Below are 27,003 nucleotides of genomic sequence, written 5' to 3' on the forward strand. Positions count from 1 at the left end.
GGATGGATGGATGGTACGGATGGATGCATGGATGGATGGAACAGCTAAATGGATGGATGTACAGACAGATGGATGGATCGATGGATGGATGGAACAGCTGGATGGATGGATGGAACAGCTGGATGGATGGATGTACGATGGAATGACTGAATGGGTGGAACGACTGGATGGATGGATGGATGGATGGATGGATGGATGGATGATGGAATGGATGGAATGACTGAATGGATGGAACGACTGGATGGATGGATGGATGGAACGACTAAGTGGACGGATAGATAGATAGATAGATAGATAGATAGATAGATAGATAGATAGAAATAAAACTGTAATTTTTTGAAGATTTATGTTTACATTTAATCCATATAGATTACAATTGCTATCATACCATTTTTCCCAGACCAACACAACAACAAGAAAAATCAACATACAAAAGTGTACGTAAACAAAAACTTACAATTAAAACAAAACATTAAAAGTCAACATGGAATCAAATTCAAAATGACAATTTTTTTTTTTTTTTTTTTTGGAATATTGCAGTATTTATTATAAATGATTTATCCATTCACATCATTATTTTTTTTAAATTCATGTGCCCTTGTAAACTGTAGTCAAAATAACTTTCCCCTTCCTCTTGCAGCTCTTCTCTTCTCTGATGATGTGTTCACTGGCGTGAGGGCGGGGTAACCTGTCACTCACATAAGATCCTCCAATAGCAAACCACAACCATCCAATCAATTCCTCATGGACAAAATCAAGTCCCGTCCTACAGATTTTTTGTTCAAGAAGCTGTTTCACTCTACCATCTATAGTAGGTGAAAAACAATGTGTGACAAGAGTAGGCAAAAAGTACCCGGATAACCTACTACTTTTGGCAAGACTGATGTGTGCATACAATGGATTTATGAATGGCAGTGAAGTGACGTAACTGACACTGGTAGGTCACATGACAAAGATAACATGATGAATGTACTGTAGTATGTCCGGATTACATCCATACTACACACATTCATATTATATAGAACATACTTTTTAGCAGTCGCAAAGTATATACTTATTTGGGGTGAACCGTCTCTTTAAATCCAATGCATAAGGAGACGTCTGCAGCCTCTGTCTGGGCCTGGTTATCAAAAGCAAAGATATGCAGGACTAATGATGTTTCCTGTGTTCTCCGTCATGCTCTGTAAGCAGTGCTAAGCCTCAGTTTGATTCTCAACGCACATGAAATCAGTGCTGTGGCGGTCGTGTGCATCGGGCCGTGCAGATAACTCTGTGGTATGTCGAAATCGGACACAAGTTAAGTAGGCTCAAGATTTCTGATAATGCCCTGACAATGCAACTGGACGATCAAAAGATCTTGACCACCACAGATTTTTTTTTTTTTTTTGTCATGATCTTTAATTCATTGTAGCAGTAGTGTATTGTAGTATTTTCCCATTCTTTATGTTAATAATTTAGCATTTTTTGGAGTTAATGGTAATGGGTCATTGATGAATAAGGTTTTTAAAAGTTAAAAAAAAAACATAATGGAGATATAATTAATTTTGAAGTTTTATTAAGTGTTAACAATGAGATTATGTGATTTTTATAATCAATTAACAATGTTTTTGTCATTTTTTACAATATGGACAAAATGTGTCACCAAAAAAGTCATTCGGTTTAATCAAAGTGATTCGGTTTTACCAAATGACACTTTTGGTTATACCGAATGACGATATTTTCAAACAATGCTAACAGGCTGATATCTAGCTAGCTAGCAAAAGGACAATCAAACATATTATATTTAGTACAAGTTTTTAAAATATTACAACATTTTCCATGTTTTATAGCAGTTGCACCAAATGACCTGATGTTTCGGGACATGCGTATGAGCAAGTGAAAACATGAATTTTTCAAATAGGTTAAAAGAGAGTTAGTTACTTTGCTTCATGACCATGTGATCCTTTGCAGGTGTCTGAATGATGTCACATCCTGTCACATGATATTGACCGCATGACTTAATCCAAAATGGTCCCTTTATATTGGTTACTCCGAATGACATCAATGAAATTAATTTTTCCGGACATTCTTTCTCATAACAAAGCAATGACTTCTACACATAATTTTAATACCATTTTGTACTATGTTGATATATGATGTTATAAAATCATGCCAGAATAAAAAATATATACATTTATTACATTTTAAGATATTTTAATCACAAATGAAATGGCTGTAGGCCTTTGGACGGTTAAACCAAATGACCTTTTGACACTTTAAAATCTTTAAAATACCTTTATATGTAGAAAATATAATTAAAACCTTTTGGATTCAATAAAAGAGATCTAGTTGTACAACCTTACATATTTTGGATGTCATATCTTTGTTTTTTATTATTATTAAGGCCTTTGGAGCCTTTAAAAAACATTAAAAAATCTAACCTATGTATATATATGCACATATTTGTACTTAAATAGCAAAAAAAGAATGCAAACAAAAACGGCAAGCAGCACATTAAATGTCTACAGTGTAACTGTGCTGACCGTCACCTCGAAGGCCGGATCTATGACATCATCCAGCTGCGCCGGCTCCACGGCGTTCCGGCTCTGAGCGAGTCAAGCCGAAGGCACGGGTCTCTGCCTTGATTAAAACCCTCTGATTGGTTGGCAGAGAGATGTTGCATGCAAATGGATTAGTCGGCGTGCCAAAGCTGTGCCCATGAAGAACCTAGAATGAAGGAGATTACCCAGAGACCCGTTTTTAATAGCTTTAGCATCACGTATTAGGCTGAATACGTCGATAAATTGATTGCCGTGGTCGCGGTGAAATGAATTTAAATGAGAGCAGGCGAAAACTTAAAGCACACCCTGACACAGTTTAGAAGCACGACGTGGGACTCTGAAACAGGAACAGATGCCCCTGCAAACACACACACACGCAAATTCACACAGGCACTACAGTTGCCGAGTGTTGAACGCTTCGCAATCAAAGAAATAAAGGGGCAATCTAGCACACAAACAAGAGATTCCCCATCGCCGCTGCCAACAAACCGGGCCCTCCTCTCGCAGAACAAGGGATGCACTATTGACTAAATCCCCCTCCCCTCCTCGCTCTTTCTCTCTCTACTATTTTTCTCTCTTCAGTCGCCCCTCTGCCAGTCTGCGAGGCGTGTTGCCAACCCTTTCCACTGCCGGGCACTTTGCCCTGCCCTTTATGCAAATGCTTTACTGCCATCCCCAAATCACAACCCCTACTGTCTCCTTTCTGCTAGGTCTGTGGCACTCTGTCTGTCATTTTAAGCGGTCTTGTGTTGTCTCTGTTTAACACCTTCTAGATCTGTGCACGATGCCACACATCTTCCTGTCACTTTAAAAGCTGAAGAGAACACATAACCTGAACAAAACTAAATCTGTTTTGTGTGTGTGTGTTTGTGTGTGTGTGTGTGTGTGTGTGTGTGTGTGTGTGTGTTTGTGTGTTTGTGTGTGTGTGTGTGTGTGTGTGTGTGTGTTTTAAATATCAAGCACTCTTTCTGTGCCACAAACACTTTCAAATAAAATTGAAAAAAGTAATGACTTTCAAACAGTTTCCTGAACACTCCCCTCTCTGCCATTGGTCACACAACAGATAGTCCCGCCCCCAAACGTGCACCATTGGTTGAGTCAATGTGGCTGTGTCTTGTAAGTTAACAGAGTTAATTTAGTATTATTAGTTCTGAACAAATTGATTAATCACGATTAATCGCATCTAATATAAAAGTGTGTGTGTGTGTGTGTGTGTGTATACACATTTATATTTACAAACTTTTATGTTGGATGCGATTAATCGTGATTAATCGATTTGTCAGCACTAAATAATCGTAACTCTGTCACGATTAATCAAGCAGTACAGCAGTATTATTTCTTTTGTATACTATTACAGTATTTATTAATATTTTGAATTCTTTTATTTTTATATTTAAAGTTTTAGTCATTTTGTTATGTTCTTTTGTCATTTTTATTGTCAAAATGATTAAGCAGTACAACTGTTTTTTAATATAATAAATGTTTCTTGAGCATCAAATCATCATATTAGAATGATTTCTGAAGGATCATGTGACACTGAAGACTGGAGTAATGGCTTATAAATGGCATACTTACAGTTACCTTCGCACATTAATCTGGGATATAGGAAACAAATACTTTAAAATTGAAAGTGAGTTTGAAACACTTTTTAATGTGTTTAACGACGTGATGTATTTCTAAGTGAATTAGGATATTCAATAAGAAACAAATGTAGTAAAGGACTTCATTAGGTCCATTAGGATTGATTAGATGGTGATAAAAAATAAGTAAATTAGAGTTTAAAAGGGGCCATGTTATGGACAACAGGATTTTCTTAGATTTTTTTAAACAAAAGAGTTTGGTCTACTAAGTAGACGTGCCCTTATGTTCTGTTCAAAACCCTCCCCTTGTTAAACAGTAAATGGGTGTGAAAAACTAAATTATGACTGTTTGCTGAAACAAACCTTGATCTTAACATGGGAAAAACAGGCTATTGATATGTGTGAGAAGGGAAAAAGCACAGACAAAAAGAGAAAGTCCTAAATAAAGACCAATAGACGTTTCCTCTACAGTCACCCTTATACAGGCAAAAGGGAGACCTGTGCCAACACACACACACATACACAGCCTGTGCAGGAAACCACTTACACACACACACACACACACACACACACACACACACACATCTGAGCTATTAAATATGAATCTTCCATCCATCCATTTATCGATCCATCCATCCATCTATCCATCTATCTACTGTATATCTACTGTATATCTGACACAAAGGCTTTAATTTCATTTACAGAGTATAATATAATACAACACACTGTAACTCATATATTAATAATTTCTAAAGTAATAAAAAGGAATAGTTTTCCACGCTCTATAACGTCTGACACCATAAGAGAAAAGTGTAAATGCTGAGGTCAGACTGGAGTGAGAGATTTCAGTAGAGCGGTTCAACTTAAACACTCTCTTCCTATCGGTAAATATGACTGCCCACATCCCTTTCCCCGTTTCCTGCCGAAACTTCCTCCTGTTGAATTAATAAAGATACAGCAACTTCACCTCTCCAGGAAACCAGCGGGCTGACGACAGACAGCGGTGGGAGGTAAACAAAACAAAGGAACCAGCAAACGTGAGAACTCACAATGCTTATCTGACGCATTAAATCAGAAGTTGGAAGGTCGGATAAAACAAAATAAGCACAGATGGATTAAATCTGACCACATTTCAAAGGTTGTGACCTGTATACAATAACACAGTTTTTAGACTAAAGATTTTGGCCACACCTTGGAATTCAAGCAACAACATTCATTTATTTTCATCTAAATATTTTTTTTTATCTCAAAATGAGAGAGCAAAAATCTGTTTTTCTTGATATTCATACTTTTTCATTTATCGATTCTTTAATATCAGAACTTTTGATTAAACAATTAGGTGAGTATATAGTAAAAAATTTTTGGCATAAATTACTCAACATTTTATCTTACAACTATTCATTCCCAAGTTCCCAAAAACAACTAACAAGAATTTAGAGTGCTATCTCACAATCACGACGCTGTATAAATATAACAATAACAATGATAGTGCTGTCAAATCGATTAATCGTGATTAATTGTGATTAATCACGGCTAACATAAAAGTTTGTAAATGTGCGTGTGACAAGAGCACACACACACACACACATTATATATATATACACACACACATATATTTTGTAAACACAAACTTTTATTTTAGATGTGATTACTCACGATTAATCGATTTGACAACACTAAATAATACAATAATACAATATTTAATAAATATTAAATATTTAATATTAAATATTAATAGTGCTGTCAAATCAATTAATTGTGATTAATCGCATATAACAAAAGTTTGTAGTGTGTATGTGTGTGTGACATGCACATAATATATATATATATATATATATATATATATATACACACACACATACAAACATTATGTAAACAAACTTTTATGTTAGATGCGATTAATCACGATTAATCGATTTGACAGCACTAAATAATAATACAATAATACAATATTTAATAAATATTAAATAATATTTCTAACTATAATACTAAATACTAATTAATATAAGTATATGAATATGAATAAATATAAAACATTCTTAATTCTAAAAAAAAAAAATCAGTAAAATTTAATCTCAAGTTTGGTGGGCAATACTGACAGAGTGAAATGAATAAAGCCATGGATCAAGACTTGGTAACAGAGTCTCTCTCTCTTTGGCTCTCTAGAGGGGCGTAATTGGGTTACAGAGCACAACCGCACCATTGTTTTTACAGTGGATGGATTGTACCAGCGACATGCCATTCTCACAACAAACGTATTTTAAGGCCGACGGCATCTCGTTTGTTTGGTCGTTATTGCTGTCGTGCCGCTTACTTCACTAAGATCTTAGAGGAGGAAGATGTTGGTCTTCAAACATTGTAAAGTACCCCTAACTGATGTATTATGCTTATGATGTATTTGTATACTTTACAGATCAAGGCCAAATACAATACTCTTGTATCAAGTAACAAAATTGTGCATAAACTTCTCATGTTATAACCAAAGCAAACATGCAGCACTTTAGCGGACGCTACAGGCTGCATCTCATTAGTGGGAAAATGACACTTAACGGCTGAACTATAAGGATGTTTGACCTGATCAGGTTTTGCACGTACAAACAGTTGACACACGGCAGTGGAGATTCTTCACACGGGACTTTCGATTAAAACGAGGTTGGATTTTCATGCGTGCTTGTAGCTGCACTTGATCTCTCACTTGTGGTTTCCAACTGGCTGTGTGGAAACGGCCTGTTTTCTGGGCCCTGTGCGTTCCTCTGCTTTCACATATGGCTCCTATTCCACATGTATTTATCAGAGCTACGTCAGGCTGTCTGCAGCTGGGTGGAGAGCACCGCGGAAAGATAGAGCAAGAGAAAGAGGCCAATGAATACTGAGAAAGTAGTACATGCCAACTAGATTTTTACATTTTCTGAAGAATATGTTAGGGATGCTCGTGCAAAAATTGCTGCTAGAATTTTCTGGGTCTTTTGCAGTTGCTAGTGCATTCTGTGTGGTTGTTAGGGAAATTCTATGTTGCTAGGCGGTTGCTAAAGTGTTCTGGAGGGGTTGCTAAGATGTTCTTAGGTAGTTGCAAGAATGTTTGGCAGAAGCTAGAATGTTCTAGGTGGTCGCTAAAGTGTTCTAAATGGTTGCTAGGACATTGCTAAGTGGTTACTAAAGTGTTCTGGGTGGTATCTATGGTGTTGCTAGGCAGATGCAAAAAAGATAGTTGTAAAATGTTCTAAATGGTTGCTAGGCCATTGTTAGGTGGTTGTTAAAGTGTTCTTGATGGTTACTATGGCATTACAGGTGGATGCTAAAAAAATGTGGTTGTAAAATGTTTTAAATGGTTGCTAGGGTACTGCTAAGTGGTTCCTAAACTGTTCTGGGTGGTTACTATGGCGTTGCTAGGCAGATGCTATCATGCTAAAAATAGGTGGTTGTAAAATGTTGTAAATGGTTGCTAGGGCATTGCTTGGTGCTTGCTAAATTGTTCTGGGTTGTTACTATGGCATTGCTAGGCAGAACCTAGAATGTTTAGTTGCTAAAGTGTTCTAAATGGTTGCTAGGGCATTGCTAGGTGGTTGTTAAAGTGCTCTGGGTGGTTACTATGGTGTTACTAGGCAGATGCTAAACATAGGTGGTTATAAAATTTTCTAAATGGTTGCTAGGGCATTGCTTGGTGCTTGCTAATTTGTTCTGGTTTGTTGCTATGGAATTTCTAGATAAAGGCTAGAATGTTCTGAATGGGTGCTAAAGTGTTCTGGGTGGTTTCTATGGCATTGTTACGTAGATGCTAGAATGTTCTAGGTGGTTCTAAGTGTTCTGGGTGGTTACTATGGCATTGCTAGGCAGAAGCTAGAATGTTCTAGTTGCTAAAGTGTTCTAAATGGTTGCTACGACACTTTTCAGTGGTTGCTAAAGTGTTCTGGGTGGTTAATATGGCGTTGCTAGGCAGATGCTAAACATAGGTGGTTGTACAATGTTCTAAATGGTTGCTAGGGCATTGCTTGCTGGTTGCTAAATTGTTCTGGGTTGTTACTATGGCATTGCTAGGTAAAGGCTAAAATGTTCTGAATGGTTGCTAAAGTGTTCTGGGTGGTTACTATGACGTTGCTAGGTAGATGCCAGAGTGTTCTAGGTGATTGTAAAATGTTCTAAATTGTTACTATGGCATTGCTAGGTAGATGCTAGAATGTCCATGATGGTTGCTATGTGGTTGCTAAAGGCTAGAATGTTCTGAATGTTTGCTAAAGTGTTCTGGGTCATTCTGGGTGGTTACTATGGCATTGCTAGGCAGAAGTTAGAATGTTCTGGGTGGTTGCTAAGTGTTCTAAATGGTTGCTAGGGCACTTTTCAGTGGTTGTTAAACAGTTCTGGGTGGTAACTATGGCGTTGCTAGGCAGATGCTAAACATAGGTGGTTGTACAATGTTCTAAATGGTTGCTAGGGCATTGCTTGGTGGTTGCTAAATTGTTCTGGGTTGTTACTATGGCATTGCTAGGTAAAGGCTAAAATGTTCTGAATGGTTGCTAAAGTGTTCTGGGTGGTTACTATGACGTTGCTAGGTAGATGCCAGAGTGTTCTAGGTGATTGTAAAATGTTCTAAATTGTTACTATGGCATTGCTAGGTAGATGCTAGAATGTCCATGATGGTTGCTATGTGGTTGCTAAAGGCTAGAATGTTCTGAATGTTTGCTAAAGTGTTCTGGGTCATTCTGGGTGGTTACTATGGCATTGCTAGGCAGAAGTTAGAATGTTCTGGGTGGTTGCTAAGTGTTCTAAATGGTTGCTAGGGCACTTTTCAGTGGTTGTTAAACAGTTCTGGGTGGTAACTATGGCGTTGCTAGGCAGATGCTAAAAATATGTGGTTGTAAAATGTTCTAAATGGTTGCTAGGGCATTGCTAGGTGGTTGCTAAAGTGTTCTGGGTGGTAACTATGGCATTGCTAGGCAGATGCTAAAAAAAGGTAGTTGTAAAATGTTCTAAAGGGTTGCTAGGGCATTGCTAGGTGGTTGCTAAATTGTTCTGGGTGGTAAATCTGGCATTGTTAGGTAGATGCTAGAATGTTCAGGATGGTTGCTAGGTGGTTGCTAAAGGCTAGAATGTTCTGAATGGTTGCTAAAGTGTGCTGGGTCATTCTGGGTGGTTTCTATGTCATTGCTAGGTAGATGCTAGAATGTTCTAGGTGGTTGCTAAGTGTTCTGGGTGGTTACTATGGCATTGCTAGGCAGAAGCTAGAATGTTCTATGTGGTTGCTAAGTGTTCTAAATGGTTGGTAGGGCACTGTTCAGTGGATGCTAAACTGTTCTGGGTGGTAACTATGGCGTTGCTAGGCAGATGCTAAAAAAGGTAGTTGTAAAATGTTCTAAATGGTTGCTAGGGCATTGCTAGGTGGTTGCTAAAGTGTTCTGGGTGGTAACTATGGTGTTGCTAGGCAGATGCTAAAAAAGGTAGTTGTAAAATGTTCTAAATGGTTGCTAGGGCATTGCTAGGTGGTTGCTAAATTGTTCTGGGTTGTTACTATGGCATTGCTAGGTAAATGCTAGAATGTTCTAGATGGTTGCTTACCAACCCAAGTCAAACAAGCCCATCCAAAATGTCTACAGATATGACTCAGTTGCTCTTTCAATGTCTATAAATTAATTTTTTTTTTCACCTACTTTATAACTGACCAGGTGAAAATCAAACGTCCAAACATAGAAAAGTACCAGCAAACCTCTCCTCAACAAAACACAATTGTTCATGTCTGGAGCACAAACAGTGCAGGACGAGTTGCACACACAGTTTCATACTCAGAGGTTTGTTTAAATTCAGCTACACATTTAAAGAAAAACACCCAGTTCAAATAACAATCTCCGAGTTCAGGTCAAACAAGGATACGATAGCCCTAAAAATCCTAAAATGTCTGTTGTTTGCAGCTCTCGGATCATTTTTATATGTCGTCTTGGGGTTAATTCAACCGCACACTTGGCCACAGGACTCGAGCGAAAGGGTCCAAATGACTTCCTGGCTTCTGCGAGACTCCCGGAGCTTCAGCCAATGCCGTTCTAACTTTAGTATGGAAATAAAAAAATGACATATGAAAGCAAACACAAGTGAATGTAAGGAAGGAGATATGGAACTTTTCTTGGACAGACCGTCTTCTCTTTGTTTGTGTAAGTCACGGCATATGGTAAATGTCATCCTGCATTATGCTGCCTCATGATTTGTATTTCGTTTATACTTCTTTTGAAAACGCCCAAAGCCCGCCAGGAGGACGGGTGAACCAAGGTGAGGTTACTGTTGGTTCCCTACATTCAAATTTTAAGACAAAATGGGGAAAATGCCACTAAGCTACAAGAGTACAGTCATATGAGAAAGACATTGTTCTTAAAGAGATGAACCAAAACAGGAATAAAAACAGCTGGACATCTGGTTATCTTTGAGGGAAACGGTCGGATAGGGAACAGAGCATTTCTACCTGACCTGTTTGAAGCGTGGAGCCATGATTAGTCTAACACACACTCCATCACCAATAGGGAGCCACAAATGTGATATCATGAGCTAACTTGAGTTCAGTCCAGATCCTATTCCAGATGATATGTAGAGGGACATTAAATGAATCGGTCCCAGAGCAGGTCATTAACAAATGTGCACAAAGCTATAAAGTCTGTTTGTTCTTTTGTGTGAATTACATATAACATTATGTGCACAAACACAAATGCTATGCAAATGCAATTTCAAGCAATTTCCGAAATGTGTCAAAATGCAAGAACACAACACTAGTGCACTTCGCATTCTCAGTGCAACCACAAGAGGCGCTAACGGGCATTAGTGTAAAGCGTCTTCTTCTACTGTCAGATTCAAGAGAATGTAGCGAGCTGAATAAATTGAGATTGCAAATGCAATTGCTGATCTTGAACTAAAGCAAAATGTCCGAAATCGCCCCCTATACCCTTAAAGGGGTCCTTGATTATGATTTCACTTTTTTAACTTTAGTTAGTGTGTAATGTTGCTGTTTGAGCATAAACAACATCTGCAAAGTTACGACGCTCAAAGTTCAATGCAAAGTGAGATATTTTCTTTTACAGAAATCGCTTTTTAAGGACTACAACAAACGGCTGGAAGGGACTACAACAAGCTTCTTCCCGGGTTGGTGACATCACAAACCCCAAAAATTTACATAAACCCTGCCCCCAGGAACACATAACAAAGGGGGCGAGGCCATGGAAGAGTTGTTGTAGTAGAGTGTTGTTGCCATGCCATCATTTTATGCCGGACAGCTTCACAAACGAGGGTCAATTCAATGCTGGATTTGCACAAAAGATTAACATGACGGCACATGCTAGTCCATGAGTTGAATCAACTCCACAGCAACTACATAAAAGTATCCACTAACCATTCAGAAACGTCCAGTTTCATTCTAAAAGTAACTTCTTCCTGAGTCTCTCCATCAGTCTCCGACTCCGGTTTGAACAATGTAAGGCTGAACACCGTTACATTGTCATTTTGGCTGCGTGAGATTCTCCAGCTTTGTTGTTGTTGAGCAACCGAAGCGCGAGCTGTTAAATTCCCTTTTAATTGATTATTAAATTGTTTAATTAAAGGTTGTACATGGTTTCCATAAATCTTTTCATTACTACTGGAGATGCCAGTTTGCTAAGTTTCAAATGATTACTAAACAACAAGCACAAACTATGCAAAAGCGGCAGCCCTTCCAGCGCACTGAGTGTCCGAATTCACTCACTCGTTTTCATTCACTCCTTCAAGTGCACTATATTATTGGAGTAATGTAGGGAATAGTGAATGAGGCTATAGAATTATATGAATATGAATTGAGGAAGCAAAATGGATGCAGAATAGCTATTTGAATTTGAATGTAAGGACGTAGAATGAAAATGAACTGAAATGCAAAAAAATCACTTCAGTAATTTTTAACTAGAAAAGCAAAGATTGTTAAGAATATTGGCTTTGTTTAAATGAAACTATATATATTTTTAAATGTTTATTTTAATAATAAACTTTTTTTTTTTAATTGATTGCATTTATTTGATCAAAAATACAATAAAACAGTAATACTGTGAAATAATATTACTACATTTTAAAAATAATTTTTCTATGTATATATATATATATATATATATATATATATATATATATATATACAGTATGGGATGGCAACATAATAATAATGGCATTTAGACAGACACTTAATGGCTTGGTTGCTCTTTCATGTCTATAATATATATGTAAAAAAAGGTAAATGTGAATCAATAAATCCATCACTTATGTTGAATGTCTTTGATTTACAATTGATTTACATTCAGATTCCCAACTTTCTGTGAGGTTTGTCCAATTCAATTCAAACTCACACTCATGATTTCAAAATGAGCCAATTCATGCTTATGTTTTTAATGGAGGGACCTTCATGCTAGTCATTTAAGCCTAATGGACGTCATATTAAATGTAGAAGAACACTGAAAGTAGTACCCAAATATTGCAGCGTAACTTGCGTGCCAGGTATGAGACCGCATGGATTTCGGTCATAACATCCTTCTGTAAAACTTGGGACAGATGATTAACTGTTTGGTAGAGCCACACAATGTCATAGTGGTGCAGGGCGGCAACTTTTTTATTGCATTTATTCAACCCTACATAGTGCCTGTCAGAAAAAGCCTGTGGCCTGCAACCACTGCCTGCAGACGCTCACAGGAATCCTGTCCGCGCAAACACACACACACACACACACACACACACCCTCCCTCGCGCTCTGTTTGCTCACAGCTGCCGGGCCTCCTCAGGGTTCATGCGAGGTAAAGATATGCTATATTATGCAACCGTGTATAGATTTTCCATCACTGGAGGTTGGCCAACTTCCTGCTCGCTCAGAGACAGGCGACGAGAGCTGCTGCGCTTTGTTCCCGCCAGCAACAGGCAGCGATTCCTTGCAGGACTGGTTGGCTAAACAGCACGGAGCGCCATGCCATGTGGCCGGGCGTAACACTCCACACACGGTTGTTTACGATCTGCTGTCTTTCCTCGCTGCTGCTTTCTGTTTTCATGCAATTCTGAAACATTTGCATGCTGATCGTTCGGGTCGATGCGCAGCAATTCAGTGAGTTTTGACAGACTCTGCAAAAGGAAAAAAAGGAGATGCAGCTTTCCTCTCGCACCTCCACACCCACCAAACCCCCAAGACAGGAAAACTGTCTCTGGCTGCATGGTTAACTCATGAGACGCCCGCTCAATACCTCCGGGTGAAATGCGCGCAGCGTCCTGTTGTGAAGCCATTTATGTTTTAGTTAATGATTTTTCGGACTCAATAATCTTATCTGAGATGAGAGTTTATGACTGTAGCTCATCAGAGGTCACAGACTCTAAAGCTCAGACTGCTAAAACTCTTTTTGCACTGTAAGTTTTGCTGCTTCATTTAGGCACATTTGTCTCGATGGAACCTTGTTACAACCTCAGACTAAAATTAAAAAGATAATTGTAACATTATTTTTCACAATTATGATTTTGTAACTATTTTTCACATTGAGATTTTATTTTTTATAAAAGGAGCTTTATTTCTGACAACTGCAACTTCATTTCTCATAATTGTATAACCCCTCCTGTTTGAACCGCCCGCTTTAAGTTGGACTTGAACCCGGGTCCACCAGCATGGGAGTCGGGCATTCTAATAAGGAGACTAAAGACCGCAGTCTCTAGCGTCAGTCGCTAGAGTGCCTCTTGAGATCAGGGGAATGAAGTTTACACGCACGGCTCTTGCCGGCCAACGTTCGTTACACTCACCCCCCTAAACCCTTATTCCCATCCGGGTCACGGCACCAATGTAACCCCTCCTGTTCGAACCGCCCGCTCTAAGTGGGACTCGAACACAGGTCCACCAGCATGGGAGTTGGGCACTCTAACAAGGAGGCTAAAGACCGCAGTCTCTAACGTCAGTCGCTAGAGCGACTCTTGAGATCAGGGGAGTGAGGTTTACACGCACGGCTCTTACCGGCCAACGTACGAAACACTCACCCCCAAACCGCACTCCGATCCGGGTCACGGCACCAATGTAACCCCTCCTGTTCAAACCACCCGCTCTAAGTGGGACTCGAACACAGGTCCACCAGCATGGGAGTTGGGCACTCTAACATGGAGGCTAAAGACCGCAGTCTCTAGCGTCAGTCGCAAGAGCGTCTCCTGAGATCAGGGGAGTGAGGTTAACATGCACGGCTCTGACCGCCCAACGTTTGTTACACTCACCCCCCTAAACCTCACTCCCATCTGGGTCACGGCACCAATGTAACCCCTCCTGTTCAAACAGCCTGCTCATCTTATGACTTAGACTTTATTTCTCACATTAAGACTTTTTTAGAACAGCGATTTTATTTTATTTGACAGTCAATTTTATAGTACAGAGCAATAACAATAATGCAAATAGCATAATTAAGACAAAATAAAAAAATTGTTCTATGGTATTCTGGGATTCTACACCCCTCCCCCATGTTGTGATGTTCTGGTCTATAGAAATATTAATAGATTAAAAGATTTTGATCGCAAACTTTGGTAAATCTTTGAGACATTGTTGAGGTCTCTTCTGAAACTCCAAAAAAGGCCAGTGTGAGATTAGTCTTATTCTTGGAGAGAAGCAGAAGACATACATCCTTCATTTAATCTTGATATGAAATGCCATTCGCAACTCATTTTTCTTCCTTCGTGTGATGTTCAACAAGAAAACATGAAAGACAGGATTTGATTTCATCCACTGGGAAAAGATTGAATGACGATGAAGACTTAGAATTGCATACCAGGTGATTAAAGGGGCTGAATAAGTTTTGTGATGTCAGGCGAAAAAAAGTAATTTCAGAGGCAGAGGCAAGTTATTGCATTTTGATGAAAGATTAAGATTTGGATTAATGTGCTGCAATGAATCATACACAGAAAGAGCAGGAATGTGCTTAAAAAGATAAACAGGTCAATTTTCATAGCATGTTAAATTGTATCATACTGCTGTCTAGTAGAAACAGTTGGGATACAGAACTTTTCTTAATCGCAGCACAAAAAAGAAATCTGAAACTTTTCAGGAAATCAAAATCATCTCCGGCCAATCATATTCCTTGACAATCTAAACAATAAACAGTCAATCACAGCTGTAAGGTGTAACGCACGTGTGTGGCTATGGGCGTGGACAGGTTCAGAGGAAATGAGCTAATGTGCTGCATATAGACTGTCAGAGGTTGTGGAGGCCATATGGGTGAAGAGTCAGGCGAGGATCTGGCACACGTGGCAGCGCTTTCTCGCATGCGCTGTGTCAGTGCCGGCCGTGATATGTGCAGTTGCCACCAGATTGACACGGATGAGTAAAGAATGCACACCTGCGTCTCATGCGCTTAAGTGTGTGCAGGTGCGAGGGTGCGCACACGTGTGTTTGTGTCCAAATGCATTATGCATGAGGGGAGAGTGTTTTAAATTTGCCTTCTTAATTGACAAAGAGATGCAAAGTAGAGGAAGGAAATGAAGAGAAACAATGAAAGTTGAAATTTGTCTAGAGTTGTGCATGATTTAGGACTGAATAGAGAATGCCTTAATTTCAGTTTAACAGAATAAAGATGTGACATTTCAAATTCACATTCCGGAATTTGAATTGAATATGAACTGAAGTAGCAAACAGGATGCAGAATTGTGATTTAAATTCATTGTAAGGAAGCAGAATTAAAATTATTCTGAATATTTTAAATCATATAATTGTAATTATTAACTAGAAAAGCAAAGTTTGTTAAGACACTTTGAATGTAGGCTTGACAAAGGATGTACAGATGGATGGATGGATGGATGGATGATGGATGGATGGATGTATAGACAGATGTTTGTTTGATGGATGGATGGATGGATGGATGATGGAATGACTATGGATGTATGAAACGGCTGGATGGATGGATGGATGGATGGTTTGATAGATGGTTTGATGGATGGATGGATGGATAAAATGACTGGATGGATGGATGGATGGTTTGACGAATGAATGAATGGAATGACTAGATGGATGTCTGAAACGACTGGATGGATGGATGGATGGATGAACGGATGGATGGATGAATAAATGGATGGATGGATGGATGGATGGATGATGGATGGATGGATAGATGGAACAACTGGATGAACAGACGGATGGATGGATGGATGCATGGATGCATGAAACGACTGGATGGATGGATGGATGGATGGATGGATGGTTTGATGAATGAATGAATGGAATGACTAGATGGATGTATGAAACGACTGGATGGATGGATGGATGGATGAATAAATGGATGGATGGAACAACTGGATGAACAGATGGATGGATGGATGGATGATGGATGCATGGATACATGAAATGACTGGATGGATGGATGGATGGTTTGATGAATGAATGAATGGAATGACTAGATGGATGTATGAAACGACTGGATGGATGGATGGATGGATGGATGGATGGATGGATGATGAATAAATGGATGGATGGATGGATGGGTGGATGGATGATGGATGGATGGATGAAACGACTGGATGGATGGATGGATGAAACGACTGGATGGATGGATGGATGAAATGACTGGATGGATGGATGGATGGATGGATGGATGGATGGAACAACTGGATGGATGTTTGGATGGATGAGGGATGGGATGTTTTTCTACACTGATTCCAGACTTGTTAGTTATAAATAATCTGATCTTTTCATTTTAATCCATCATATTTTAAATATAAAGATAAAATCATCAAAAGGTAAAAGTAAAATAATTTCATTTGTAAAATAAATAAATGGATTATCCCAAAAATTAATAATGATAATTAATAACAATTTAATACTTATTAATCATTTAATAATTATTTAATATAAAAGCCATTTGTAATAAGCAAATAAAATAATAATAATTCATAATTCATAAAATGTAATTAAAAAATAATAATTTTATTTTAAATAAAAATAACTTTCTCAATAATTACCAACAAAATGAATAATTAATATTCATACCGCCCACTCTTATTGACAGGTGTGCACAGTCTACATTAGGATCAGTGCATTTCAGAACTACGTCAAGCTTTTATAGTGTCCCATGGCCTTGACCTCCGGCTGCGTCTCATAATAAGCATATCGGCATGTTAAACATCTAGGGCGTTTGATCCGTCCCGCTGTGGTCCATCATGAAGTGGCACTTAAACAAAAAACAAAGTAAAACAAAGAGAAACTGATCTGCTCAGACAGAGATGGAACCAACGGAGCACAAAGCCAGAGTGGGAAAATTTGCCTAGCAACACCGCGAACCCAACCCATGCCAACACTGACATAGCCATCCGACGCAACCATCCCCACCCATAAACCCCGTCCGAAAAGCACACCATCCTACACTCTTTTAAAAAGGGGGATTGCCATAGAAGAACCATTTTTTTCCCCAAAAAAACCTTTCGCTTTTTAAAAGAACCATTTTTTTTTTCGAAACCTTAAGAATCTTCTTCCATTTATAAAGAACATTTTGTTCATTGGAAAGATTCCATGGATGGTAAAGATTCTTTATGGAACCATCAATGCCCAATAAAGAATTATTTATTATTTTAAGAGTGTAGAGGAAACCCGGTGGTTTAGGGATGCATTCAATGCAAACTGATTCAATGCAAACGCACGATTGCGATGTCTATCAATCCATCTCTCAGGTCCAAGCCCTCAAACAGCTGCTATAGGAACCATTTCATCCTGTTTGAAGGACTGAGGCCTGCTCTGTTTTCACAAAGATGGTTTTGATCAGCTCCGTTAACCGACCGTACAAAACCTACGTTTCACGGCTTATGTATATGCAGGCTAAATTATGTAATTTGCGTTCGAGTGTGTGTTCCATTACCATAGCAACAGCATAACATATCAGCAAGCACAGAGCCGCAGCGGAGCTACGGGCACTGCCAGGCCGCTGCCAAGGCCTAATCCATGCCAGGAGTGACATGAGCGAAGGGAAAGGGAGGAGGACACACACACACACACACTGGATATCCTCCTATTCTTTTGGCTGGAGACTCCCATGGCAATGGCAGTAGGAATCCATTCTCCACGGATACTGGGACAGCTGTGCAGATAGTAGATGAGAGCCGATTGGTTTGGGCCTTTCTGCATTAAAGCTTAAGATAAAAACTAGGTACTTTATTCTAGGCCGGCCTCTTCCGTGCCAACATGCATCTGATTCAGGCCGGCTTTGTGTTTCCCACCACCTAATATAGTGAACGGCAGAATAAAACAGCTCTTTGACACATTTATTATGTCCATTATGGACTGAAAATGTCCTCCGGTGTTTGTCTTACTATAAACCTTGACGTGTTCGTTTGAAGGGTCTTTTTGTGGTGAAAAAAGTGAGGAAATGACTAGAGTTGAGAGAGTATGTGATAAGTGGCAATAACCTTACAGGGGTTATATAATGAAAAATCACGTTTTCCTTGATTTTATTGGAATAAAAGGGTTGGACTCACTGTTATCAAACTGTATTCTGCAGAACTAAACCTTCCCAGGGCAAAAAAAGAGGGAAATCTGCAAAAATGTCTAATTTTATTGGATTTATGATCTCAAAAACCCAAATATATTAATGACCTTCCACATTTACAGGTGTTTAAAAACGAAGTAAGCTAAACTAAAAATATTGGACCGAATGTAAAAGCTTAAAGGGATAGTTCACCCAAAAATGAAAATTATCCCATGATTTATTCACCCTCAAGCCAGAGTCCGGCACGCGAGCGGGTACCCACCAAATTTTATGTAACGGGTGGAATAATATTTACGTGTCGGGTGCGGTGCGGGTGCGGGTCGGACGCGCGGTAGGCACGGGTAGACTGCGGGTCCAATAGCCAAGACTATTCCAACTCAATTCGGTGCATTTGACAGCTGCTTTCAAATGGTCCCGTGCTTATTTGTGTTCACGCGCTGTCTGAAGACCATTAAAGGGTTCTAATTACAGCAGGATTTGCAGCGCTGAGCATTGTAGCCAATCGCGCTGCATCTGATTGAAAGCTATAGTGATTATTAAAGGGAGCGCGCTTTGCTCGCTTTATGTATTTAACATAAGCTATTCACAATTTGAATAAAAGTTTTAGAATATTTTTCGCGCTGTTTATAATGGTAGTGAAGGGGAGGCGTGTTTTGAAGCCCAAAAAAGTGCATCCATCCATCATAAAAAAAAAAAATCCATAAGGCTCCAGGGGGTTAATAAAGGCCTTCTGAAGCGAAGCGATGGGTTTTTGTAAGAAAAATATCCATATTTAAAACTTTATTACGTATAATAACTAGCTTCCAACAGACGGCCGTACGCATTAATTTGCGGCAGAAGAGTGACCTCGGACCTGACGAATGACACAATGACGAACGCGGAAGAGGATAGAGCAAAACAAAACACCGGTCACGAATCAGAAGTCTAAAATGAGAATTTTTAAAGATTAATGTTGGAGGATTTCAATATAAGAGAAGAGGAGCTTGAATTTATTGCCCAGCCCTATCTGTTTAAACCGTGAGAGGCATCTTAGTTTTAAATATGGATATTTTTCTTACAAAAACCCATCACTTTGCTTCAGAAGACCTTTATTAACCCCCTGGAGCCGTATGGGTTACTTTTATGATGGATGGATGCATTTATTTTGGGCTTCAAAATCGTGCCCCCCCCATTCACAACCATTATAAAGCCAGGATATTTTTAAATATATCTCCGATTGTGTTCATCTGAAAGAATATCACATAATACACACCTAGAATATACACACCTAGGATGGATTGAGGGTGAGTAAATCATGGGATAATTTTCATGTTTGGGTGAACTGTGCCTTTAAAGGGTTAGTTCGGCCAATGAAAATTCTGTCATTAATTACTCACCCTCATGTCGTTCCGAACCCGTAAGACTTTCGTTCATCTTTGAACAAAAGTCGTAAAATGAAGATCTTTGTGATGACATCTGAGAGCTTTGTCTCTCCATAGACAGCTACTCAACTACCCCTTGACACTTCAAAAAGTTCATAAAGAGATCGTAAAACTAATCCATATGAATTGAGTTGTTTAGTCCAAATTTTCTGAAAAGACATGCTTTTTATGATGAACAGATTTAATTTAGGCTTATATGGATTAGATTTATGCGTCAAAGTGGTAGTTGCGTAGCTGTCTATGGAGGGACAGAAAGCTCTCAGATTTCATCAAAAAGATCTTCATTTGTGTCCCTAAGATGAAAAAAAGTCTTACAGGTGTGGAAGGACATGAGGGTGAGTGAGTAATGACAGAATTTTCATTTCTGGGCGAACTAACCCTTTAAGAACTGGCCATAAACCCAAATGCATGGACTGCTATTCTGAGTAATGGGATGAGCGTTTCTCCATCTGTGTAGTATGTAGTTACTGCACTGGACGGTATCATTCATTCATATCATCCAACCCTGCCTGATTTTCTTTCTTCTGCGAAAGACAAATTAGAAAGCTAAGAAGAGGAAACGTTAATATGCACAGGTGCCAAAATGACAACTAAGCACCATAAAATTAGTCCATATGACTATATTCCAAGTCCTCTGAAGCCATAAGACAGTTTTGTGTGAGGAACCAATTGAAATGGACATTTATTTGCTGAAAATGTTCCCATTTATCACAGCTCTTAAATCGCACTTGCATTTAAAGATTTTGCATTGAAGATTTTCAGCAAATAATGTATTAAATATCAATTCAGTCCTCACAATCTATCAGATAACTTCAAAAGACTATGAATATAGAAACACCGTGATTGTTTCTTACCAGTTTCGTTTATGTATGATTGTTGACAAATTCTATATATGATTCAAATACATAACTAAAATCTAAAATCTTGAAACTAAATCAGGGATGTTTCAGAACAAGTAAGTGTAAGTGCAGCTCAGGGAAATAAATACGATATGATCCTGTCGTCTCTGAACACCGCTATGGAATGTCTTTGTTTGTGGTCTTTTATTATTGTTGACCGTACGGCGGGTGAACGGGAGCTTTGACAGTCGGCTAGGGGACACGGCTGACGCCCTGTGAGAATGAATAAGTAAAAGGAACAGAGTGTCCCTGTGCCCGTCTGGCATTGTAATCGTCCCTCTCCCCGTCTCCGTGCCATGAAACCAGCTCGACTCAACGCCATTGGACACCATTTGGACAAACGCGAGACTCCGGTTTCACCGGCACATGAGCGCACAATACCGTCACGGCCCTCTGAAGTGAAACGCAAGATCAACTAGTTGTCCTCTTCAAGCGTCGCTCCCCCCGTGCTCCGTCTGAGAATTTCAACAAGGACAAAATCTTTTATCATCAAATTGCAACATGTGATGCTGTCCTATTTATCAATAAAACAATATTCATAAGTGAAAATCACTTCTAAATCAAGGGTCCTGCAGTGCGAGACGCTATAATCGATCCAAAACTATTTGAAAGAAATGACAAAATATGAAAATTCTTGCATTATTATAAAACATTTAGGGTTTTTTTTATGAATTCGAATGCTTTACAGAAAATTTGCACTTTTAAAAATTAATTTCACACCAAAATGACCAAGTGAAGACAAAAGGGTGATTAAAAAAAAAGGTGAAAAATGTTAAAAAATAATGGTAACAGGAAACATCATACATTGCCACTTCAAAATATAAACTTTCTAGCTATATAAATATATCTTCATATGGAAAGTATATATAAACTTATATATAAAAATATAATTAATAAAAAAATGTGTGCGTGTGTGTGTGTGTGTGTAATACTCCAGTCTTCAATGTCAGATGATCCTTCAGAAATCATTGTAATATACTGATTTATTATAATGTTGGAAACAGTTGTTTTATTTTTTATAACGTGATACTTTTTTCAGGATTCTTTGTGAATAACAAGTTAAAAAAAGAACAGCATTTATTTAAAATATAAATATTTTGTAACAATATATACTACCGTTCAGTAATAAATCTTTTTTTGAAAGAAATTAATACTTTTATTCAGCAAGGATGTGTTAAATTGGTAAAAAAAAAAAAAAAAAAAAAAAAAGTGATAGTAAAGACTTATAATGTTAGAAAAGATTTCTATTTTGAATTAATGCTGTTCTTTTTAACTTTTTATCCATCGATGAATCCTGAAAAAATCATCACAGGTTCCCAAAAAATATTAGGCAGCACAACTGTTTCCAACACTGATAATAACTGAGTATGATGTCAACATATCAGAATGATTTCTGAAGGATCATGTGACACTGAAGACTAGAGTAATGATGCTGAAAATTCAGCTTTGATCACAGAAATAAATTCTATTTTAAAGTATATTAAAATAGAAAACCATTATTTTAAATTGTAATAATTTTTCACAATTTTACTGTTTTTTTCTGTATTTTTGATCAAATAAATGCACCTTGGTGAGCAGAAGAGACATCTTTCAAAAACATTAAAAATAGTAATATATTTGACTGGTACTATATATATATAGATAGATAGATAGATAGATAGATATTACCATGGTAAAATGTCCACAAAAACATGTTAATACTTTTTTGTAAGTGTGATTCTGCCACTGGTGACTTAGAAAGGCTAAGAAACGGGTAGATTGAAATGAACAACCAGCCCCTCACCATGGTTCTGCGACGCTCCCTAATCCTGTGATAAAACCACTTGAGCTTCAGCATTAGGAAAAAGAAGGACAAGAACGAACGAACAAGAAAGAATTCAAGCTTAAAGACACAGTTGCATGTGAGTGAATCAGAAAGTGAAAGATGATGAAAGTATTAAAGTCTGAGATATCAAAGCAGTGTCTTGATTCAGACTGCGGCTCCATCAGATTTTAATCCCAAGAGCAGCTGTTCCAACTCATTTTCCAGGCCTGGGGAGCGAGCGATACCGGAGCATCTAGAGTGACTCTAGAGTGACTAAGTCAGGTTTGGGGCGCAAGTTAAGCCTGTCATGGCCGAACGGCCTCATCCATCTCAGCCCGCGATTTTGATTTGGCCGAATATGCACAGATATTCTTTGCCGCTGATTAAAGTTTTCTGAAGCGAGATACAAAAGGTTTCTCCTCAGCTCTGTGTAAGATGCGTAACGGTCATAAAAATGGCTGCAAATCAAATCCACAGGATTCACAAAAGTTACACCTGCTAGTTTTAGTGGCTGGTGTTGATTAACAGTGATTTTCATACTCGGGTCTATTCGGATTTTCCTCAAATCTTGGTGAAAAATAACATTAACTGCTTTCAAAAATATCTTATATAAAAATGAGAGATGCACCAATACTAAATTTCTCCACAGATATCGATAGCTGCTTATTCAGAGTGATATCTGCCCATACCGATAACGATACCGATAGTTTTGGGGTTCTGCCTTTTATACCTTCTTTTAAATTAATGATAATTTCATTATAATTAATAATTAATCATTGTATTTTTAAATATTATATTTTGAAAGAAATGCAAATAAAAACTTCATTCTCTCCATTTCATCAACTTGTTTCAGAGTAACTGGTATTAGTTATAAACATAAATATTACTCAAATTAATATTAAAACACATTAACTAAATTCTGAAGATTAAATTAATATTTCTTAACTTTCTGAATGTTATTAATTCACATAATTACTATTATATTACTATTCTTTATCGGCCGATACCGATCATTGCCCGATATATCGGCGTATCTCTAATTAATATAATTTTAAAATGTCGAAAATTGGTACTCTGTGATTTTCATTTGGTCACTGTGAACCCTAACACTCAAAATAATGAATTGGTTTGAGTAGAGCCAATTTAAATTAATCAAATTAGTTCAATTAAATTAACTTTTATGAGTATTTAGCACTTTCTTTTTCTTTTGAATTCACAAAACTCACACATTTTAAGTAATCTGAATTGTTTCATCGTTTTGAGTTTTATGAACTTATTTCTTTTAATTTAGACAAACTTAAATTTACCTGAAACAGGGAGTTCTATTTCTATATATAATGTTTTTGGTGCAAGATTAATGTTTAGTGGGAGATTTAGTGGTGTTTAATGTTTTGTTGTGCTAGTTTAGAAGAGTTTCTGTTATGTTGTGTTTTTTGTAGGGTTACCGTCATGGTGACGAGTGGAGCATGAGCTTAGTTTGAGAACAGATATGTTAAATGTTTTATATTGCTGTACTCATTCAGCTATCAAAGCATTGTGTCACCAATTAGCAAGGTAGCATTTAATGAATTAGCTAGTTAAAGCTAGCCAAGTTTCCACTGCTAAAAATATTTAAACTGAGATTACATGATAATTTATGAGGATTTATAAGTATGATAAATTTACGATTACATAAGTTAAATGTATGAATTATTTTACTCAAATATTTCAAGTTAAGAGCAATTAAAAGTACAAAATAATAATCTGCAAGTTCTGCTTACTTAAAATTTGAAAAATTGAGTTTTGCCAACTTATGTGGGTTTATAGTGTATTGGCAGAAAATTTGGGATGTTGGCCGGCCAATTAACAGAAATGTCAGTTCCCAAATCTATACGTGTTTAAATAAATAAATAAACTGTATCCGAGGTACAGGCGTACTCTTGACTGTGAGTGAATGTTTCTGAATTCAGTCTCTGTGAGTGTTAATGACTGAGTGTGAGCTGCTCATCCAGCCAGGCTTAAAAAAAAGGCAGGTGTGACCCTTCAGCTGTATGTGATAATCTCACACACACACACACACACACACACTCTCTCTCTCTCTCTCTCTCTCTCTCTCTCTTTAATTACACAAAACACAAGTACATAATTAGATATAATTTTTGATGTCGACCCTCATTTTTGGCATGAAGCAAATGAATTTAATTCAAAATGACCTTCAATGGCCGGTAACATTTCTTTACTAAATAAGAGGAAAATCATTTGGTGACATTATGGTCTTTTACATTAAAAAAAGTAAAAAAAAAAAAATAAAAAAAAAAAGTAATTTCTATATAAACGATGGCTTTCTTAAGAGCATTTTAAAGTAAAGTAGGCAGTAAAATGTAAATGGAAAGCATTTTTCCACAGCTATAAAATACATTTTACTTTCTGTTTGCCATTTGTATACTTCAAATCAATTATATTCAGACCTTGACCAACATCCACGTCTGACAGTCGACCCGCATTACGCACAATTCCCAAAACTCCTCACATTCACTCGAGAAAAGCAACTCATACATCCTTTTTAATTTACATTTAATATCATTAATGACCTTCCAGACCTGCTTTAAATTTTTAACAGCCAAAAAACAAGCCAAAATGTAAATCTATTCATCAGACACGAAGCGCAAAACTAGAGACTCCCAGACCTGATCTCTCTCCATATCCAATACGCCCTATAAATTTATTAAAATGGTGATTATTTATTTAAATATGCAACTGATGCAATATATTTTGCTTCAAGTTCTGTTGTTAATTAATGCAAACAAAGAACCATATAACCAGATAGATGGATAGACAGATATCTAAGTAAATAAATAATAAAACTTATACTAGAGCCCTAAAGCCTTTAATCGAGCCAATAAAAGCTTGAAATCATCCAATAATATAATAATATGGCATATTTGCTTTTCCAGTTGCGATTGACCCACTGCCGTTGTTTCTTCTGGAGCAGAGACATGTATGATTCAGTGCAATATAAACAGGAAAATATGTAGATTTCAGACCCAAGAGATAAATCTGTTGCTGTCTGCTTACTAAAAAAAAACAAAAAAAAACACCCACACTACACTTACAGTAATACGCACACATCATGTCAGACATAAACATACATATGCACTAAAAAGAACTCTGATATATGGCCAAGCACGACGTTATGAAGAAGCATAAACGGCGTCCTTTTTCAGACTCAAGATGTCCATTAAATAACAGAATAATTCCTTGCTCAAACTGCAGCACTTCGATCAATTAAGGAACAGGGCTGTGCACAGTAACTATTGTGTTTTAAATGGGAAACAGGCCGCCGCTTGCATGCCCAGAAGAAAAACACACGCTCCCTGGTTCTGCAAGCGTGCGGTAGGGGCATGGAAGTTAAATTGTTTTAATAGAACCACTGTAAAACTCAGGAATGAATTACACATGACACACGCAAACGCCAGCCAACTGTCCGCCATGGCAGAAATATAAACAACCGCACCATATGACAGAGAGACGGCACTAACTCACGCAGGAAGAGTTTGAGGAACAATCGGGAGTTAGAGCCAGAGATATTCCTGAAGACAAAGAATCTCTAGAAATGAGTGGAAAATCACTGTTCGGCTCTGCACTATGATGTACGGTTGGGAGTTTACAAACAGACATAATGAATGAGTGTGTCTCTTTGTTTCTAACGTGACTGAAATGACAAATATGAAAACACCTGTTTTGAAAGCTGCTGTGTTTTTCAGTAAAAACAGAGTCAGAATTTGCATGTAAAAGTTTGTGTGTGTGTGTGTGTGTGTGCGCGTGTGTGTGTGTATATATATATATATATATATATATATATATATATATATATATATATATATATATATATAGCATGGTAAACATTTCAACTGAATCTGTATGCAAATGCTTTTGAATGTACATTAGCTTTAAAAAAATAAACAAATATATATATAACAGAAAAGTACACTGTAAAAAAGAACTGTTGGTTTAACTTAAAAAAGTATGTTACCTGGTTGCCTTAAAATTTTGAGTTCATTGAAATTAAAAATTTGAGTTAATACAATGAAGGCGATTGGTTTACTAAACAGAAACTCAAAATATTATGTTATCTGAACCACATTAAGTACCTAAGTTGATCTGAGAAAAGAAAAAATGTTGAAAATATATTTTTTTACAGTGTATATAATAATCAGATTTCACATAAGTTTGTAAAAGTTTGATATCTTACAGTAGTTTATGGCAGAATGCTAGAGGAAAAAGTGACCCTGCTACAGTTGACTGCATCACAAAATATGGA

General features: G+C 37.6%; 1 protein-coding gene across 7 annotated transcripts in view; it reads right to left on the reverse strand.

Moving 5' to 3' along the window:
• Window positions 1-27,003, reverse strand: part of nfixb (nuclear factor I/Xb) — a 202,917-nt gene that overhangs the window by 132,197 nt on the left and 43,717 nt on the right. The window lies entirely within an intron of this gene.

This window comes from Ctenopharyngodon idella, chromosome 3 (assembly GCF_019924925.1).
Source record: "Ctenopharyngodon idella isolate HZGC_01 chromosome 3, HZGC01, whole genome shotgun sequence".
NCBI lineage: Eukaryota > Metazoa > Chordata > Actinopteri > Cypriniformes > Xenocyprididae > Ctenopharyngodon > Ctenopharyngodon idella.